Raw genomic sequence first — 20,253 nt, 5'->3', positions numbered from 1 at the left:
GCTTTTCCTAGACCCACAAGTTCATTAGCCATGGTTTTTGTGGACCAAGAATTAGGCCAGTCTCTGCCAGCTGTGCAGGAAATAAATGTCTGCTCCAGTGTCTAGCAATCTTACCACGTTTTTACCATTAACCTTTAATGTTTCCATAGGTCTTTTCTGGGTAATTTCTTGTACCCAGAATACAAGGTCACTAGAGACAAATCCTTTGTTTCCCCTATCTGCCTGTATGGCTGTGGACCCCATAGAACTGTCAGGTGAGTGTATGCTCCTCGGTTCTTTGTCTCATCACAACAAAAATTTGGAGTGACGGACATTAAAGCCCCTTGACGGGTCACAGCTCTCGGAGGACCGACCATGTTATAGCTCTTAAATAAATCAGTGTTACAGCTCAGTGTTACAGCTCTATTTATTTAAATAGCAGGAAAATCCATCTTCGAGGGTGAGGGCACGTCGACCCAAAGACGCAAAGAGAAGAGCGCCCCATCACGTGGGAGAGAGAGAGAGAGAAGAGGGCTTTGGCTCCTCTTTTTATATGTTTCTCTGTCCCTGGGCCTGTCTTATGTAAATTGGGCCAGCCAGGAGTGTTGTTTGTTTTACCTGAGGTTCTCACTCAGGTCCTCGGACCTTCCTTTGTTCTATTTTCATGGGCTTTTCCCTTCCAGATCTTTTAGCCACCGCCATTCTGGACTCCTTTTCCCTATTCTAACTACCTAACATTCCCCCCTCAAGAGATGAGAGGCCCAATTCTTTGGGAATGGGGGCGTCGAGGTCTCTCTGGCTACTTCCTGCTGAACTGGGACGGCGAGGGGCATTGGGCCTCTCCCTCTTGCTAGTCTCAAGCCTCAGAGTCCTCGCGGTGTCCACCTAAGGGGGAGTGATATTTTCCATGGTAGGCTGTAGTTTTGTATCTTTGTTGAACTGGCGCTGCATGTTGCAGCTTGACCTGGGCAGAGACAAGACAGTTTAGACAATTGACAGTACATGGAACAGTCATTAGCAGCATCCGTATGGCATAACGAGGACTAGTAGGGGCATTAGCCAATTTTAAATTTACATCGCCAGGATGGCTCAAGTCTCTCCTTGTTCAGAGATCAGAAGATCTATCTCCTATCTGTTTTGGAGTATTATTTCTGTCAAGCTGTGTTGGCTCTTTAGAGCTGTCTTGAGAAATCTTATCCCCAGAGACCAGATTTTGGAGTTGTTTATTAGAATGGCACTCGTTTGTAGTTCTGAATAGGTATCTGAGATCTCCCAGGGGCTCACAGGTGTATTGAGTGTCTTCTTCTGTTTTCTTCCACAGCTTGATTCGTGAGTAGTGAATCCAGGAGTCATGTCCTGGTACCTTGACTGCTGTGGGAGCAGAAAGTATTACAGGGTAGGGGCCCTTCCATGTGGGCTGGAGTTGAGCCTTTGGGGACCCATCTGTCCAGACTTTAATTAGGACTTCAGTCCCTGGAGCATATAGTGGTGACTCCTTGGAGTCTTTTGGGTCCTGGTTCATACCCCACAAGCGTATATCCTGTTGGAATTGCCCAATGGCCATGGTATAAGACTGGAGGGTCTGAGCCTCTGGATCTAGGAAGAGGTCACTGACATAAACAAAAGATCTCCCATATAGCATCTCATAAGGACTAAAACCAACCTGTTCCTTAGGGGCAATACGGGTATGGAGGAGAGCTATTGGTAAAGCTTCCTTCCATCCCAGGGAGGTCTCTTGGGTTATCTTTTTTATTGGTGATTTTAAGAATTGGTTGGCTCTTTCTACTTTTCCTGAAGACTGAGGCCTCCAGACACAATGGAGATAATAAGTAATGCCCAATGCTTTAGAGATTCCTTGGGTGATCTTAGAAGTAAATGACGTCCCATTGTCACTTTGTAATGACCTGGGCAGACCAAATCTTGGAATGATTTCATGGAGTAGTTTTTTTTACTACCTCCTCAGCCTTCTCAGTTCAGGTGGGAAAGCCTTCAATCCATCCTGTGAATGTATCTATCATGACTAATAGGTATTTATACCCTTGAGAAACTGGCATCTGGGTGAAGTCCATCTGCCAGTCCTCTCCTGGATAGGCCCCACGTCGTTGGACGGGCTGGGTCAGCTGGGGTCTTTGAGCTCCTTGGGGGTTGTTTAATTGGCAAGTGGGACAAGAGGAGACCACTTGTCTTATAGTTGTTTGGAAGCTTGTTCCTCTGAAAGACCTTTCTAGTAATCTTTGGAAGGCCTTTTCTCCTAAATGAGTGGTGGCGTGTAAGGAGTTAACCAACTTTCATTGGAGGTTCCCAGGCAGAAAAAGGAGCCCCTCCTTTTGGAACCACCCCATATGATCTTCTTGAAAGCCCTAACTCTTAGCTTTAAGAGTCTCACCTTCAGTATATGAAGGAGTTTTTGGCAAATTAGTCTGTGGAACTAAGGTGGCAACCCCTATTAGGTCATTGGTCTGTAACGCTGCTCTCTTAGCTGCCTGGTCAGCTGCTTGGTTCCCTCGTGCCACTTCTGTGCTCCCTTTTTGTGTCCTTTATAGTGGGAGACTGAAACCTCAGTGGGCAGATGGACTGCCTCTAGGAGTCTAAGGATTTGATCACCATATTTGATCGGGGACACTCGGGTAGTCAAGTGGCCCCTTTCTTTCCAAATAGCTGCATGTGCATGTAGCACCAGAAAGGCATACTTGGGGTCAGTGTAAATGGCTATTCTTTTTCCTTTTCCCAGCTCTAAAGCTCGAGTCAGGGCTATGAGCTCAGCTAATTGGGCTGAAGTACCTGGTGGCAGAGGCTTAGCCACTATGGTCTCAAAATTGGAGACTACTGCATATCCGGCTCTTCTTTTTCCATCCAAGACAAAGTTGCTTCCATCAGTGTACCAGATTTCCTCAGGATTGGTCAGAGGCTCTTCTGACAATCCCTCTTGGGGTTTTGTCCAGTGGTCCAAGGTTTCTAGACAGGAGTGAAAGGGGAGAGAGCCCTCAGGGGTAGAGAGGAGGGTGGCTGGGTTAAGAACCTCACAAGGGGATATAGCAAGGCCTGGATTTTCCATCAGTACTAGTTGATATCTGAGGATTCTTTGATCAGACATCCATAAATGGCCTCTCCCATTTAGGAGTTGTTTTACTTGGTGGCTGGTAAAAATAGTTAGTTTAAAAAAAAAAAAATAGTTAGTTTGCCCCCAAAGGAGAGTTTTAAAGCATCTTCTATCATGATTGCAATAGCTGCAAGATTTCAAAGGCAGGGGGGCCTGCCTTGGGCGGTTGGATCAAGTCTCTTGGATAAGTAAGCTACAGGCTGGGGCTCAGATCCCAACCTTTGGGTTAACACTCCCTAGGCTATTCCCTCTCTTTCATGGACATAAAGTTGGAATGCTTTTTTTTGGATCTGGCAACCTCAAGTCAGGTGCCTGAATTAAGGCCTGTTTTAGTGTAGCCTCTGCCTCCTTTTGAGGAGTTCCCCACATCAGTGGGATTGAATCCTCTTGTCCCTTTAAGCTTTTATATAAGGGCTGGACAATTAGACCATGGTTGGGTATCCAGATTCTACAGTACCCAGTTAGCCCCAGGAAAGCTCACAATTGTTTTCAAGTCATGGGGGAGGGCAACTGGAGGATTCCTTGTACCCAATCAGAGGACAGCCTCCTGGACCCATGTGTAATCTGAACTCCCAGGTAAGTGACCCTTGTCTCGACCATCTGTGCCTTAGCACGGGAGACTTTATATCTCCTTTCTGCCAAAAAGTTTAGAACCTGAATTGCATGTTGTTGGGCACTTTTCTCATCTGGGGAGCAGATTAATAGGTCATCTACATATTGTAATATTTTCTCATTAGGTCCCAGGTCCAGATCTAGGAGATCCCGACTAAGGGCCTGTCCAAACAAGTGGGGGCTATCTCTGAACCCCTGAGGTCTTGGTGGGCTCGTCCAGGAATCCCCTGGTCCCACACCTGGGGGTTAATTTTGTCCTCCCATAGTTTTTGGTCCCTCTCTATTGGAGAAGGACTTTAGTAGTTCTTTAGTAGTAACCAGAAGCTGTAGGGCCCTAGGGGCTGAAAAGCTTCCCATCACAAGGGTGGTCCCCAGTTTAGTGAGTATGTCTCTTCCCATTAAGGGAGTAGGACACTCAGGGACCACGAGAAACTGGTGGGAAAATATCTGTCCATCTCACCAACAAAGAAGTGCTTGGGTGAATCTTTTCGTAGTTGCTTTTACTGTAGCACCCAAAATGGTAGAGGTTTGGGAGAAGAAGGAGTAGGAGATCAAGACAGAGTAGGTAGCCCCTGTGTCAACCAAGAAATTCTCGGACCTACCTGCCACATCCAGTTGCACCCTTGGCTCCAGCCCCGTGATGGTTATCTGTGACAGGCGGGCTGGCTGGAGTGGGCCGCTTCAGTCCTCTTGAACCATCGTGAGGGAAGGCTTGGCGCTTGACCTTGAGGCTCTTGGGTCCCAAGGGCAGAGTGCCGCCCAGTGTTCCAGTTGATGGCATTTGTGGCAAGCCATTCTAGGAGACTTGTCATGGTTAGGACACTCTTTGGCCCAGTGCCCCGCCTGTCTACAGATTAGGCATTTGCCTTGTGCCTTGTCATTCAAGGGCTCGGGGTGTGCCATAGGGCTTCCCTGGAGGGCGGCCAGCATCTGGGCATGCCTTGTCTCTTTCTTTCTCTCCCTCTCCTGGGCCTTGACCTCCTTCTCCTGTTCTGTTATAAAAGGTATTGGTGGCTGTCTGGATCTTCTCATCTAGAGAGGCAGCAGAGTCCTGCTGCTATAGCTGTTGTAACTTAATTCTGTTATATGATGCACATAGGGACAGGAATTTGTCTTTTAAAATCACCTGTCCCTCGTAAGAGTCTAGGTCCAAATTGGTAAACTTTTGGAGGGCCTCTTTTAGCCTTTCTAGAAAGGCAATGGGGTTCTCATTTGGCTCCTGAATTATTGCTGAGCCCCGGGCATAGCTAATTACTTTTTGCTGAGCTGCTTTCAGTCCTGCCTTTACACAGATTAGAAAATGATCCTTTTCCCAGATGTGCTCAGGGTTATTATAATTCCAGTTAGGATCGGAGGAGGGGACTGCAGTTTCCCCTACTGGGTATCTATCACTTGACATGTGAAGTCCTGTTGCATACCTCCAGGCTTCCTTTAAGACCCTAGTATGTTCAGGGTCAGATAAAGTTTGACTAAATATGACCTTGATGTCCTTCCACTTCAAGTCAAAGGCCAAGGTAATATGCTGGGACGTATCTATATATTTGCCAGGGTCATCTGTATAGCTTCCCAGGTCTTGTTTGATCTGTCTTAGTTCTAAGAGGGAGAAGGGTTTATGGACTTGGGTTGGTCCGAATTCTCCTCCAGTTTCAACTAAGGGACATACTCGAGCTGGCTTTTGTGGAGGGGGTGCTCCCGGATATGGGGGCACACTTGGATACAAGGAAGAAGTACCAGGCAACTCGGGAGCTGTGGGAGGTGAGCCTTCATGGGGGGGTTCCCTCTCTTGGTTGCCTGTGCCTAACACCATTTGCCTAGTGGGCTCACTTTTAGGGCATACAACAATCCCATACTTAAGATAGAGTTCCTTCATATCTCTCAGTCTGAAGAAAATTTGGACATAGGGAATCTCTGACCACTTCCCTTGTTTTTTGCAGAATAATTCTAATTGCAGGATGGTATTGTAATTTAAAGTCCCATCCTCGGGCCAGTGTTCCTCGTCCCCCAGTGGATACCGTGGCCAAGCAGTGGCACAAAAGAATTTTAAATGACCCCTCCTCAGAGTTAGAGGATCGAACAGCTTCCAGTTATCAAGGATGCATCTCAAGGGCGTCTCCCGGGAAGTGGATTGGTTATTTCCCATCTGAAAGACAGTCATGACAGGGAGGAAACGGAAAAGGAAAAAGACTAATAGGCTTTTCGAAGCTTATCCTACCTAGTACTGTCGCAACCTGAGAGCCAGGCGTCCCCGGGTCAGGATGCAGATCTCCAGGCAGGCTGAGGTGTCACAGCCTCCTAGAGATCAAATCCCCGGGCAGGTTGAGGCGTGATGGCCTCCTGGGACCCTTGGGACTAGCGGATCCCCGAGCAGGTTGAGGTGTGACAACCTTTCAAGGACCAGATCCCTAGGCAGGTCAAGGCGTGATGAGGTCTTGGGACCCCCGGGCTGGAGTTTGGGCGTCCCCAAGGTCTCCAGTGTGACCAGTGCTAGGTAGGACTAAGGGGTTGGATATTATACAGTTCTTCTCTCCCAAGGCCAGCTATTTTTTTGTTATCCCTCTAGAAGATTGTAGAGGCAACATTGTGGGCCCGGATGGTGCTGAGGGAAGGAGCATGAAACAGGAGGGAAAGGGGGGCAGAGAACAACCTTTGAAAGAATGACATAGCACAAGGGCATAACATAAACGGATTAAAATCAATCGGGTCCAAGATGACAAGTCAAATTTGAGTAAACCTTAATCCCCAATCTCTAAACCAAAAGACGCACCCAGAGGTGGCAGAACAGCTCCAAGGCACTGTCAAAACACAGAGGAGTGGGTGGTTCCCCAATGGCTGGTATGATCCTCCCGCTCATTATAAACTTCCATGCATATAAACTTCCATGCCTAAACTTAGTCAGGCCACATTCCATGGCCGTACCCTGTAGAATGGGCGCTTCTCTCTGAATCCTAGCAAATCCACCTCCCACTTATCCCTTTGTCTCTTACTGAATTTTTGCAATAAGACCTCAGAGCCTGAGCCGGGCATCCTGGGTTTTTGTCAGGCTCGATTCCCGGGAGAAAGAGCTGAAGGAAAAGAGGAAAAAGCAGTGGGAAAAACGTGCCAAGGAATCCCCTTCATAGCCTACTGGAAAATTTGCTAGATATCTGACCAGTGCTCACAGTTTCCATTGGCCTGATTCTTAGCACAGAGAAGAGTAGGGACAGAAGAACCCCCACCGGCTTGGGTAACCGCTACTGGGGCCCAGCAGATAGTGCCTTTGGGACATACCAAAGGGTAGCCTCTCCAGAGTCCCTCAGTTGCACCCACGGCCGCGCACCTGTTCGCAGGGGGTCCAAGGAAATGAGAAATGAGAGATTGTAAAGGAATTAAGATTTTGTTAGGCATGTCCCTCCAGCCATAGGAGCGAGGATCTCCTACCTTAACCGGAGGTCTTCTGGAATCTGAGACTGAGCCGCGTGGGCTTTCTGCTGAGTTCGTTTTTCACTGCCCTGGCTTCCAGCTCGACGGGCCTTCCCCTGCGCTGGGTTTTCCTCGCATTCCGCTACCGCCCGGAGGTTGTTTCAGCCAGGTTAAACCCGAGTCAGGGCACCATAGACATCAGGCGAGTGTATGCTCCTCAGTTCTTTGTCTCGTCACAACAAAAATTTGGAGTGACGGCGGACATTAAAGCCCCTTGGCGGGTCACAGCTCTCGGAGGACAGACCGTGTTATAGCTCTTAAATAAATCAGTGTTACAGCTCAGTGTTACAGCTCTATTTATTTAAATAGCAGGAAAATCCATCTTCGAGGGTGAGGGCACATCGACCCAAAGACGCAAAGAGAAGAGCGCCCCATCGCGTGGGGGAGAGAGAGAGAGAGAGAAGAGGGCTTTGGCTCCTCTTTTTATATGTTTCTCTGCCCCTGGGCCTGTCCTATGTAAATTGGGCCAGCCAGGAGTGTTGTTTGTTTTACCTGAGGTTCTCACTCAGGTCCTCGGACCTTCCTTTGTTCTATTTTCACGGGCTTTTCCCTTCCAGGTCTTTTAGCCACCGCCATTCTGGACTCCTTTTCCCTATTCTAACTACCTAACAGAACAATAAGGCAAAAGTAATAATTGGGCAATTCTTTGATCTTTAAGAATTTGTTGTGTCTTAGTGGGGGGAGAAATCATTACCTGTATTTCTCCAGTATAATCTGAATCTATGACCCCGGGAATAACAGTAAGACCTTGAAGAGAGAGCGAACTCCATCCCAAAACAATTCCCATGACTCCTTCTGGAAGGGGTCCCTTAACCCCCGTTGGTATTCTAACCACGGGTGAATCAGGAGTTAATATTGTTGCGGCGGTGGAACAGAGGTCCAATCCTGCGCTCCCTGGGGTTGCTCGGCAGAGCTCTGAGATGGAACAAAGGGGATGAACGGGTTGAGAGAAGTTGCCCCTATCATTGTCGGGGCCTGGGGCTTGCCCCGCAAGACGTTTCCCTGGTTCTGAACGGGATTTCCTCGTGAGGGTGCCAAACGGGTTCCATCCTTGTGGAACTTTGATTTACAAGCTTTTGCCCAGTGAAGGCCCTTTTGACAGCGAGGACAAAGAGTCTTTGGGAGGACAGTTTCAGGAGGAGCACTATTGGGTGGTGTCATGCCTTCTCCCGCAGATTTTTGAGGACAGTTTCTGCTGAAATGCCCACCTTTTCCACAGGAAAAGCACACCCCTCCTGGGGACCTTGTGCCTCTGTTATGAGGTTTCACCACGTTCTGAACAACCTGAAGGAATGCGTGTCCCTGCAGGGCTGCTGCAATAGCTATCCCCTGCATCATAGCAGGGCTAACATCAGCACAAGCCCTAATGTAATCGGTGAGAGTTCCAGACTTTCTTATTGGTCTCAATATTGCCTGACATGTAGAATTTGCATTTTCAAAAGCCAGCTGACGAATAAGTATGTCTGCAGCTTCTTGATTAGTAATAACACGCCTAACTGAAAGCAAAAGTCGAGAGACAAAATCTTCATAAAGCTCTTCTGACCTTTGCTTAATGCCTGCCAAGAGAGAGGTGTGATCTGAGCTCCGTGGCAGGCCTTTCCAGGCATTAAGAGCACACCCTGTTGCTTGTTCCAAGGCTTGTTTGTCTAATCTCATTTGATCCCTGGCACTATCATATTTTCCACTGCCAGTTAGCATGTCATATGTTATTATTTTAATACCATGCCGTTTGTTAGCTGCACTTTGCTCTTTTGCCAAGTCCTCATACTCTGTTCTCCAAAGTAAGTACTGACCTCTTGTAAGACAAGCCTTAGCAACCCCCGCCCAATCATAAGGTATCATCCATCTGGCAGCGAGAGCATCTAACAGAGTTTGTGTATATGGAGCCTGGGGCCCATACATAGAGCAAGCCTCTTTCAATTCTTTTAATAACTTCGTAGGCAAGGGCTCCCAGACCGGTTCATCCTCAAATTCATCAAACACTATTGGAGAGCATGCTGAAATAGTCGGATCCTCATCAGCATCCTTCAGCCTCCTATGAGGGTATGGTGCTCCATTACCAGCATATGGGGGAGCAGGAGGAGGTCTAAGTGGTCTAGGAGGTCTTGGACCAGATTTAGAAACCTCTGGCTTTAAAGAATTTTTAAGAGTGCATGGCTTAGGTTGAGGCTTTGCCACAGAAAAAGTCCAATCTCCCTCTTTATCATGATATCTAGCTGCAGCTTCCTCCAAATCTTCCTCCTCTTGAGGGCTCAATTGATCATCATCATTCAGGCATGCCGCAGCCATAATCTCCCTAAGTTCTTTGTAAACTTCTTGTTTGGAATCCAAATTATCTTTTTTAGATGGAACGCATTCAACCTCTGGGGTAGGGTCAAGTGCATCCCTAATTAAATTCCAGAGAGAAAAAGTTTCAGCTGGAATACCCTCAGGGTCATGATATGAATAATACTGTTTAAGTGTTTCTCCCACCTTATGCCAGGTGTCCATACTTACAGAGCCCTCTTCAGGAAACCAGGGGCATTGCTCTTGTACAAAAGAAAAGAATGATGACAGAGTAGACTTTGCAACCTTATTTCCTCTCTTCATTAATAAATGCTGAATTATATCAATAAATAACTGTCTTTCCTTAGATTCTCCATTACCCATGTTCTGAAATCTCTAATAAATATCTCACTGTTCACCCGTCTCACCCTACCTATCTTATGCACGGGGGTCTGCAGCAGCGTAGGTGAAGTCCTAGCCACCCCGAGAATGCAATATTAAGCGACTTACCCTTTGGGTCCCTGTTCAGGCACCACCTGCTGGAGTCCAGCCCCAGTGGATCCAGAAGTACCCAAGGGATGAGTGGCGTCAACGAGGAAGAGGACAGATAGACACAGAAGGTTGCATGGAAGAAAAAGCTTTTTTATTTTTAGGACAGCTCAGGTTTTATAGAATGAACGTTACCTCCCCCTTAAGTCACCACATATTACATCAGATATTGGTTTCCTGCTTCTGTCAATATTTTTCTTTCCCATGTTTTTCCCCTATGTATTCATCTGGAACATTTCTGATTACAGGGGTTTTTCTTAAATGTCCCGCACATTAGTGTTCTTGCCTCAATGGCCTAACATTTTCACTCTAACAAAAACAATGTTCCACAAATTTCAGGTATAGTATGAATTCTTTAGACAATAAAACAATACATGGGAAGGGCTACGCAAACATGTTTGATATTTCTGAGAATGGTACCATGTGAAAACTCTGATATTTTTCTTTACCTAAAATTACAAAGTCTACAGTGATTAACTATGAAGCAGCAAAACACTTCTATTGACAATGAGGTAATGGCAGTGAAGCTGGTTGATATAAATCTTCTATTGAAACCCTGTGTACCCCATTTCCTACCTCTACAAAAATACCCATAATCTTCCATGTTGTTTTAAAAAGGGGAAAAAATGGACAAATAGCAGCAAGGAAATAGCAATAATGAAAACCCTCTCAACCAAGGAGCAAATAAACTGAAGCAGTATATCTACTTCTAAATCTAAATGCCTCTACTCTTTTCTATTCTAGAACATTATAATCTTTTAAGCAAGCAGCCAAACTATGCCTATGGCCTTTTCCTTTTTGACTTGATGTTTATGGTCATGTCCTTAGCCAGAGCAATCAGGAGCATTTCTAAATAGGCTTGGACTTTTCCAGGGAGGCCTTATTACTATATATTACATTTCCAAAAATTAATAAAAAGCCCAACAACAGTAAGACAGAAAGAGGAAAGAGACATACTGGGCCCCTGGGACAACCCCGAGGGAAGGAGCTGCCTTGCAGGTTCCTCTCTCATCCCGTGACCTTATCACAGTCTGGGTACATCCCAGTGATTCCCGAGGGGACATATAGGGCCCCCGGGGCAGCCCGTGTGAGGAAGAGCTGCCTTGCAGGTTCCTCTCTCGTCCCATGACCTTGTCACTGACTGGGTGCATGCCAGCAGCTCCCGACAAGACTCATTCCCCAAGCAGTAAAATTGGGCTTTCTAGAGCTGATCATTTCCTTCTGCTCCTTTTGGGGTGGAGATGGCTACTCCACAGCTGAGCTGACAGCAAACAACATTGGCATTGTCCCGACTCCAGTGGGAGGCACAGAGCACTCTCCATCATCCAGAAATGTTCATCTCCGCTTGGCCCTCACACTGAGAGGTACCTTTTTCATGAGCCAAGCTTCTGTGTACGCTGGTGGGAAAAGACAAAATTTCAACTAAATCTCATGTTTTCTCACCTTAACAGAGTGTGCAGGGAAGTTAAAGTCCTGATCTGCATCTCATCTGAACAGACAACCTGAACAGCTGCACTGTGGTGACAGGTGACCCCTGGACGGGGCACTCTGGGGCAGGACCAGGGCTCAGGCTCCTCCCCTTTACAGCTGAACTCTTCAGCCCAGACCCGGCCATCGGACTCTCTGAAGGGCACGTGTACTAGGACAGACACAGCTTTGCCACATGCCAGCTCTGCACAGATGACCTGGGCAGTGGGGAGTGTGAAGTTCCCATCAGACACTGGGATCCAGTCTTCTCCAGAACATACTTCTACTCGCCCTGAGCAGGGTCCATCCCCTCCAGCCAGATGCACAAATCCTAAGAGAAAAACAATAACAAACCCAGTAAGTGTTCATGATCCTGACTTGACAATTGGAAACAATATGTCACAGGCAATGATGTGAAAGCTTTTCTTTTCTAGGAGTGGAGCACAAAGAGAGAATTTAAAAGTCACTATCAGAGTTGCATTTTCATGAGCAAGTTTCTGAAAAGAAACCCAGAAGCAGGGTCAGCGTAGAATGACTGAATCCCAGCGTAGAATATGTATCATTTGACATTGATTAGAAATATGAATTCCTTATCTAGAGGCCAGGAAACTACAGGGCCCAAGACAGATCATCTGTAATGGCGGAACACCAGGAATGTATATTTTAGCATTGGTTGGAGAAGTAAATTTCTCATTTAGGAGCCTAGGACCTATAGAGCCCAAGGATATAGTGCATAATGTGTGGGCACTCAAACTTGAGTACAGAGACATGAAGAACAGAACTAACCCAGAGCAAAATGGCTATAAGACAGTAGAGACCTGCCATCTAGACAAAGTTAGAAAGCTTTCCTAAGACTTGTGGGGCTAATAGTCTGATTAGCTTTCTCCCCCATGAGCCACTCCTCAAGTGGCTTGGGGTAGAGAAAAGCATAAAGACTGGATCCATGTGTGCATGCCAACCTGTAGACAGATGATGGCCCAAGAGAAGAAATACTAACATAATAACTAATCCATTTTTATGGTACTGAATTTTATTTTTCTGATAATTTTAGATGGCAAAATATTCCAAGAATTTCTTAGATTATCTAAATGGGGGAAAAGTTGAATCTGTTATGTTAAGTAAGCTCAGAGAGTCACAGGAGAGACAAGGGATGGTCTTAGATATTTCTCTTGGAAACCTGGGATTTGTCAATGAACCTGGGAGAGTGAATTCTGAGTTGAAGTTTACATGAGTTTACAAGAGTATAAGTTTACACTGAGTTTGCCAGAAAGCGCCTTACACAGGTTTTTCTTCTGAGACAGGCATTATAGAAAATGCTAAGGAGTGATATTAGTTGATTTTAATTCTATCATTATACTAATTGTATTTATATCTGACATCAGTGAAATGACAAAAAGGAGGTTCCCCAACCCTCGTTCTCCCACAGAAACAGTGTGCCCCCAGCAACATGCCTGCCAACTTCAGACAGTACTGACTCAGAAACTGCTCCCTGATGTGGCGCCAACCCTGCACCACATGGTCCTGGGCAGTCCTGTCTGCCCAGACATCCAGAAGGAGTCACACCACTTGGCATCCCTGACAACAGGATTGTCAACTGTGGACGTGAGTGTGAGTGCAGATTCTAGTGCACCCTGAGACCTAGGCTCTGCCTCACTTTACCACACTAGGGAGGCAATCCTGCTCACCTCAGCACCCTGAGGAAGCCACACCCATCCACGCACCTGCCCACAGGGCCGCTGACCAGAGACACAGCAGCAGCCCCAGCAGCAGCCACATAACCTGACTCCAGCTTCGCTGGACCACAAGACCAGGGGCAGTCCTATCTGTTCAAGGACAAGGCAGTAGATCTTGATTTGTTGAAATCAGTCTGCAAATTCTAGAAGTGTCTGCTCCTTCAAATGCACACTCACTAATGCAAGCCTACAGATCATGAAGAACCTGGAAGATATGATACCACTTAAGCAAACCAGTAAATCTCCAGCAACCTACCCTGAAAAAATGAAAATTTATGAACTGCTTGACAAAAAAATTTAAAATAATTGTATTAAACTCAGTGACTATAAGTGAACACAGACAATCAAGTATCATCAGAAAAAGAGTACATGAACAAATGGCCAAGTTTAATAAAAAAATAGAAACGCAGTGCTTACTTTGGCAACACATATACTGAAAAACAGAAAACACAAAAGGAAACCAGACAATTTCTGGAAGTCAGGGATACAAAAACTGAACTGAAAAATCCAACAGAGTGCCTCAAGCAAACTGTATCGTGCAAAACAAAGGGTCAGCAAACTTAAGGACAGGTTATTTCAAATTGTCTTGTTAGAGGAACAAATCAAGTACTGATGTGAGCCTGGGACCATAAAGAAGGCCGAACACCAAAAAGAACTGATGCTTTTGAGTTGTGGCTCTAGAGAAGATTCTTGAGAGTCCCTTGGACTACAAAGAGATCAAATCAGTCAATCCTAAAGGAAATTATCCCTGAATATTCATTGGAAGGACTGATGCTGAAGATGAAGCTTCAGTACTTTGGCCACCTGATGCTAAAAGCCAACTAACTATAAAAGACCCTGATGCTGGGACAGATTGAAGGCAAAAGGAGACGGGATTGGCAGAGGATGAGATGGTTAGAGAGCATCACCAACTCAATGGACATGAATCCAAGCAAGCTCTGAAATATAGAGGACAGGGGGGCCTGGCATACTGCAATCTTTGGGGCCACAAAGAGTTAGACATGGCTCAGCAACTGAACAACAGTTCTTTCTGGTATAATGCGGGGAGCCGGTCTGCTCAAGGCCCAAAAAGGCCCTGGGAAAGCCTTGAAAGAGGCCATTCCCTGTCCCGCCACCCCATGATAAAGTAGTAAAACATTTGCCGGGTCTCCTCTGTTCTTCCTTGAGAAAAACATAGTAGTGACCTTCACTTAGTAGTTTATCTTGGAATGTTAAAAAAAGAATGTAAGCTTCTGCAATCACTTAAGACAAAGAATTGTATTGATGTGACAAAAACCAGATGGCATTTTTATGAACTATGTTTTCTGCTTGTACTAGTATAAAGGTAGCTGTTTTACTCAATAAAATCACTGACTTGCCTCAAGAGCATTCAGTCCTCTCGACCCCATCCTTTACTTTCGGTTCTTTTTCTCAGGCTTCTGTGCTGTTGCAATCGGGACTTGTTCTCTTTGCTGGCTGGTCCCGTCAGTATAAGACTGCCTAGCAATGTCTGGCATCCAGTCAAAAAACTACTAAAAAGACTTCTAAAAAGAAAAATATAACCTGTAAAATGGTAAATCATTAAAAGCAAATTCAGAAATTACAGAAGTGATTGAATTGGCTGACAAGGTCTTTAAACCTCTAATATAAATATACCTTGGGCTTTTCTGGTGGCTCAGAAGGTAGAGAAGTGAAGTGAAAGTCGCTCAGTCGTGTCCAACTCTTTGCAATCCCATGGACTATATGGTCCATGGAATTCTCCGGACCAGAATACTGGAGAGGGTAGCCCTTCCCTTCTTCAGGGGATCTTCCCAACCCAGGGATCGAACCCAGGTCTCCCATACTGGAGGGAGATTCTTTACCAGCTGAGCCACAAGGGACGCCCAGAATACTGGAATGGGTAGTCTATCCCTTCTCTAGATCTGCCCGACCCAGGTATCAAACCAGGGTCTCCTGCATTGCAGGCAGATTCTTTACCAACTGAGCTATCAGGGAAGCCCTCAGAAAGTAAAGAATCTGCCTGCAATGCAGGAGACCTAGATTCTATCCCTGGGTTGGGAAGATCTCCTGGAGAAGGGCATAGCTACCCAATCCACTATTCCGGCCTGGCAAATCCCATGGACAGGGGAGCCTAGAGGGCTACAATCCATGGGGTTGCACAGAGTCAGACAAAAGGTCAGTTTTCATTCCAATCCCAAAGAAAGGCAATGCCAAAGAATGCTCAAATTGCCACACAAATGCACTCATCTCACAAGCTAGCAAGATAATGCACATAATTCTCCAAGCCAGGCTTCAACAGTTCGTTAATTGTGAAATTCCGGATGTTCAAGCTGGATTTAGAAAAGGCAGAAGAACCAGAGATCCAATTGCCAAAATCCATTGGATCATTGAAAAAGCAAGAGAGTTCCAGAAAAACATCTACTTCTGCTTTATTGACTATGCCAAAGCCTTTGACTGTGTGGATCACAACAAACTGTGGAAAATTCTTCAAGAGATGGGAATACCAGACCACCTGACCTGCCTTTTGAGAAATCTGTGTGCAGGTCAGGAAGCAACAGCTAGAACTGGACGTGGAACAACAGGCTGGTTCCAAATTGGGAAAGGAGTATGTCAAGGCTATATATTGTCACCCTGCTTATTTAACTTATATGCAGAGTACATCACGAGAAATGCTGGACTGGATGAAGCACAAACTGGAAACAAGATTGCCAGGAGAAATATCAATAACCTCACATATGCAGATGATACCACCCTTATGGCAGAAAGTGAAGAAGAACTAAAGAGCCTCTAGATGAAGGTGAAAGAGGAGAGTGAAAAAGTTGGCTTAAAGCTCAACATTCAGAAAACTAAGATCATGGCATCTGGTCCCATCACTTCATAGCAAATAGATGTGGAAACAGTGACAGACTTTATTTTGGGGGGCTAAAAAATCACTGCAGATGGTGACTGCAGCCATGAAATTAAAAGATGCTTGCTCCTTAGAAGAAAAGTTATGACCAACCTAGACAGCATATTGGGAGAAGGAAATGGCAACCCACTCCAGTATTCTTGCCTAAAGAATCCCTTGGACAGAGGAGCCTGGTGGTCTGCTGTCCATAGGGTCACACAGAGTCAGACACGACTGAAGCGACTTAGCAGCAGCAGCAGCAGCAGACAGCATATTAAAAAACAGAGACATTACTTTGCCAACTAAGGTCCGTCTAGTCAAAACTATGGTTTTTCCAGTAGTCATGTATGGATGTGAGAGTTGAAAGCTGAGCACTGAGCGCTGAAGAATTGATACTTTTGAACTGTGGTGTTGGAGAAGACACTTGAGAGTCCCTTGGACTGCAAGGAGATCCAACCAGTCCATTCTAAAGGAAATCAGTCCTGAGCATTCATTGGAAGGACTGATGCTGAAGCTGAAACTCCAATACTTTGACCACCTGATGCAAAGAACTGACTCATTGGAAGAGACCCTGATGCTGAGAAAGATTGAAGGCGGGAAGGGAAGGGGACGACAGAGGATGAGATGATTGGATGGTATCACTGACTCAGTGGATACAAGCTTGAGCAAGCTGCAGGAGATGATGAAGGACAGGGAGGCCTGGCGTGCTTCAGTTCATGGGGTTGCAGAGTCGGACACAACTAATCAACTGAACTGAACTGAACTGAAAGAGTCAGACACAACTGAGCAATTAGCACACACAGTGAGGTATAAAAACAAAGTAGAGAAGAAAACTAGAAAAAAAAAATAAGCAAATGGAGCTTCCAAAATGGAAAATACAATATCTGGAATGAAAAATTGTCTGGATTAACTTAACGAGAAGCTAGACATTGCAGAATAAAAGAACTGGAAATTTGGTACATAGCAATTGACTATGCAAATTGAAATAGACAGAGAAAAAAGGCAGAAAAATATGAGTGGAAAATCAGTGGCATGTGGGATAATATCAGACCATGTAACATGTTATTTGGAGATTTAGTATAAGGTATGAGTAGAAAAAAAAATTTTACTATGATAGATGGAATTTTTCCAAATTTAATGAACCCACTTATAAACCCCTGATCCTAGAGGTTAAACAAACCTCAAGCAAGATGAACATAAACAAAACCACCTAGGGCACTTGATAATATACTGCTGAGACCCACTCATAAACAAAAACAAATCTTAAAAGTAGTCAGGAAAAATTGACATACTATGTACAGGGGGAACATTTTAAGTATTACTGACTTCTTGTTTGAAGTAATACAAGCCAAACAATAATGCAAAAACATCTTTAAAGTACAGGGAAGGGGACGTGGGCAGGGAATATTAACTTAGAACTCAGACACTTTTGAAAATTACTTTCAAAACTGAAAGAAAAAGTATTTTCAGATGAATAAAAGATGATAGAATTTGAGGCCACCAGACTTATATTACACAAAAATGTTATCTAACAGTCTAAAAGTTAAAGGAAATTAAAAATAAAAGAAAACTTGAATCTCCCCAAAGCTACAAGAATGGTTCTAAATGATAATTCTGCAAGTAAATATTTTAAAATCTTTTTCTCATTTTTAAAAGACTAGAATATTTGAGACAAAAACAATTGCATTATATTACAAAATTAATAATATATTTACAAGTAGAATGTGTGACAAAGTAGGACAAATAATAAGAATAGGGAAATAGACGTATGCTATAGCAAGGTCTTACATTACATAATAAGAGACATGATATAAGTTAAAGAAAAATGTGATTAAAGAGTAATAATTTCAACATTATGGTAAACTCTGCAAAAAGAAGCATAGCTAATACACCAATAAAGTACATAAAATAAAATATTAAAAACATCCAATTAAAGATTAAAATAGGAACAAAGAAAACACAACACAAACAGCAAGTTAGTAAATGTAAACCCAACTATATAAATGATTATATTAAATTTAAATAATTTAAACATTCCAAATAAAAGCAAGATAATCACACTAGGCAAAAGTAAGACAAAATCATACATTGTATACAAAAACAAACATAATATAAACACTAAAACATATTATAGAGGTCAAAAAAGATAAACCATGAAAACACTGATCAGAGAAAGCTATACTATCTATGTTAATATTGTACAAAGTAAGACTGTGGAACAAAGAATATATTCAGAGAGAAAAAAGGAACATTTCACAATGATAAAATACAAAAGAAATTATGTAGCTTCAAAATCAGTGTGATGCAACTGATACGGTGTTTAAAAGAAAACTTACAGCTTTGATGCTTCCTTGATACCTACACTATAATAGAAAATAAAACTGAGAGCAAATGATCTAAGATTCCATCTCAAGAATCTACAGGAAATCAAAACAAAAGAGAAGAATAAAAACTAACAAAAATCAATGAAATAGGAAACATACACAAAAAATAAAATCGATAAAATCAATTGATAATTTTTTGAAAGGATAATAAAACTGATAATCCTCTAGCAAAAAAAAAAAATCAATCAAGAAAAAAAAGAGAGAATACACAAATTTAATACCACCATAAATGAAAGAGGGGTTAACATTATAAACCTTGGAATTTGAAGTGTTAGTCACTGAGTCATGTCCGACTCTTTGTGACCCCATGGACTGTAGCCCGCCAGACTCTTCTGTCCATAAGATTCCCCAGGCAAGAATACTGGAGTGGATTGCCATTCCCTTCTCCAGGGGATCTCCCAAACCAGGGATCGAAGCCAGGTCTCCGGCACTACAGGCAGATTCTTTACTGGCTGAGCCACCAGGGAAACCCTTATAGATCTTACCAATATTTAAATGATATGAGATATAAACAAAATTTTATCCTAATTTGAAAACTTGTCTGAGTCCTTAAAAACTACTTGAAAATACAACTACCAAAATTTGATAGCACAAAAATTGGAAAATCTGAGCAGTCCTGTATTTGTTAAAGAAATAGAATCCTTACTACAAAAACTTCCCACAACGAAAATTGCAGCCTTGAAATGCCAGCTCTTCCTTGGAGCTCAGAAACGACTCCCACATCAAAATAAAGGCAGAGAGGGCAGGAAGGAATGAGAGCAGGAGGGAAGTGAAAGGCAGAGGTTGTGGTGGATGTGGGAGTTGACCTGGATGTTGATCCCCAGCCTCCCTTCCTGCAATCCTTGCATCTTCATCTCCTCACCATTTTGTACTTCAGCACCACAGTCCTCAGTTTGTGAAAGTGAAAGTGTGAAGCCCCTCCCAAATCCTTCTCCTGAACCTCTTGAAGTCCTCTCTGTATTTCATGCAAGCTCCTCTACATTCTTCTCAGTGTCATTGTTTCTACTCTGGATTTCTCCTAAACATAGTACTTCACTTCCAACAATCCAGTAAAGGGGATGAAGCTCTCTTTCACTTCCACTTTCTTAAAATTGAGAAGAAGAAACTCCAAGACTTCAATTTCAGTTAGATAATTGAACAGGCATGCTATTCTCTTCTTACTGCTTCTGCATCACCACTTTGGCCTACCTTCACTCAAACATCACAAAAACATATTCCTGAAAATATAGAAGGGATAGACCAGAGAGATAAAACTGACGAAGAGATTAGCAGAAAAAAAAAACAGAACCGTTCATAAATATGTGAAAGCCTGAAGTAAAGCAGTGTTAGGGAGTAAAAACTGTTATCAAGGTTTAAATGCCAGAGCACCCTTTTAATTTTCAAGTGTATCTTAACCAGAAATTAATATCTAGACATTACATGCCTGCATGCTAAATCGCTTCAGTCATGTCCAACTCTTTGAGACCCCACGGACTGTAGCCCACAAGGCTCCTCTGTCCATGGGCTTCTCCATTTAAGAATACTGGAGTGGGTTGCCATTTCCTGCTCCAGGGGATCTTCCTGACCCAGGGATCGAACCCATATCTCTTATGTCTCCTGCATTGGCAGGCAGATCCTTTACCACTAGCGCCACCTGGCAAGCCCAACAAGACAGCATTTTTCTTTAAAAAATAATATTAGAGGCTTCAATATCTCACAAAGTTCAAACATTGCACACTCCATTTTCATTTACAAACTGATTACAGAGACTGCTATAGTGTTTCCACCAGTTTACCTGCAGTTGGAATCATGATTAGGGCATTATGACAATACAGAATGTTACTTGAAATGCCAGAAAAC

General features: G+C 44.0%; 1 pseudogene; it reads right to left on the bottom strand.

The window, feature by feature from the left end:
* LOC133043710 (antigen WC1.1-like) overlaps positions 1-20,253 on the bottom strand; it is a 53,911-nt pseudogene that overhangs the window by 22,540 nt on the left and 11,118 nt on the right.

The sequence above is a fragment of the Dama dama genome, chromosome 22 (assembly GCF_033118175.1).
Source record: "Dama dama isolate Ldn47 chromosome 22, ASM3311817v1, whole genome shotgun sequence".
NCBI classification, from domain to species: Eukaryota; Metazoa; Chordata; class Mammalia; order Artiodactyla; family Cervidae; genus Dama; species Dama dama.
The sequence above is the reverse complement of the archived record's forward strand: the minus strand, read 5'-3'. Positions and strand labels throughout refer to the sequence as shown.